Source organism: Homalodisca vitripennis, unplaced genomic scaffold, assembly GCF_021130785.1.
Source record: "Homalodisca vitripennis isolate AUS2020 unplaced genomic scaffold, UT_GWSS_2.1 ScUCBcl_1345;HRSCAF=4845, whole genome shotgun sequence".
Taxonomy (NCBI): Eukaryota; Metazoa; Arthropoda; class Insecta; order Hemiptera; family Cicadellidae; genus Homalodisca; species Homalodisca vitripennis.
The window spans coordinates 171565-173043 of NW_025777489.1; positions in this window are offsets into that span (position 1 = coordinate 171565).

Genomic DNA, 1479 nt, shown 5'->3' on the forward strand with positions numbered 1-1479 from the left:
TCTTGGGGTCTTCAGTTTCTGAAATAAAACGGTTGATTAATTCAATATCCATGATAATGCGACCAAAAAGCAAATGGTTGGAATTGAGACAACATGTTCGCCTCGGGCTTGATTGTTATTGGATTATTAAAAGAGGTTGAATAAACACCAAACGGAGTCATTTTCTATACAATTTTCTCTCAACTTTTAGTCACTATATCTGAAATTACTCAAAATAGTTTTATTCTCTTGTGTTTGTATTTTTGTAGTGCTAAATACGTAGAAGGTAGAAGGCATCACGTGCCACATACCCGCTTCGCTCAAATTTCGTACAAAGTTGTATGTGCGTATCTCATTTCGTTCGAGTCTTGTGTCATAATTCTTGACGATTGAGAGTTGGAAGTGGACCTAACTAACAAATTCAATATTTACTTTCATAATTCTACACGTTGGCGATTTATAAATAGTCACCAATAAGATCTTGGAAACTATTAATATGATACAAAATTTTAACGTTTAACCTTTACTTGTTTTTAAATTAATTTAAAAAAAATTATCATCAAACAAAAATACTATAGCTATTTTCAACATGGGGGTGAACTTGAAACATCCTATATTTTATAATTGTTTTCAATTGCAAAAGTAATTTCAATACCATTATATTCTTTGCACTACTTTGTATATTTCTTTAACTAGCGGAAACATGTGAGCTTGCAGTGTTGATATTGGAACTTTCTCTCATTATTAAGCTCTATAAGAATATCAACACGCTGAGTCTCATAACTCCGTTAGGGAGATAATTTAAAAAGTGTAAAGTACCGAAGGTCTAAAATTACTTTTCCGAATGAAACGACTCTTAAAATACCTTAAGTTAACTGCCATATATGTAAATAATGGCAGTTTTCAGTGTTTGGAGAAACCGTAACGGAAGAATTAGTGCACAAAAGTAAGACATACTAAGGGAGACAGCTCTTCTATTGTTTACCCTAAAATAAATCGAGCTATTTCTTGGACCGAGAGAAACCTATGTCCCCAGTTTCAAGTTTCTAAGATCTTCAATCAGGTCTTATACCACAGATGGACGGACAGTTAAGATCAATTATTTGTCTCATCCACAATAAAGTGTATGTTTGTTCAGGCAGAAATTAAGCCAATATTAACATTTCTTACTACCTAACGACAACACACCTCTGTTTATACTTTTCACTTCATAGTAAAAACCTATGTGATTTTGTGCTATACATTATTTATTATATAATGTATAGCACAAAATGAATGAGTGTGAGAAAGGAGGTTTTAGATCTAATCGAAAGCAGATATTTAATGGCAGACACAAATTATGGACTTTTATACTCGGTAATATCCACTTCTAATTCCAATATTCACTTCTGATGGTGATTGTTCTGAAATACTTCTGGATCCAATTTAGAGTCTCCAGCAGAACGTGAAGTGACAAGCGAGCTCCATTAGCGAATACATCTAACTGCTCAGCATTCCAGC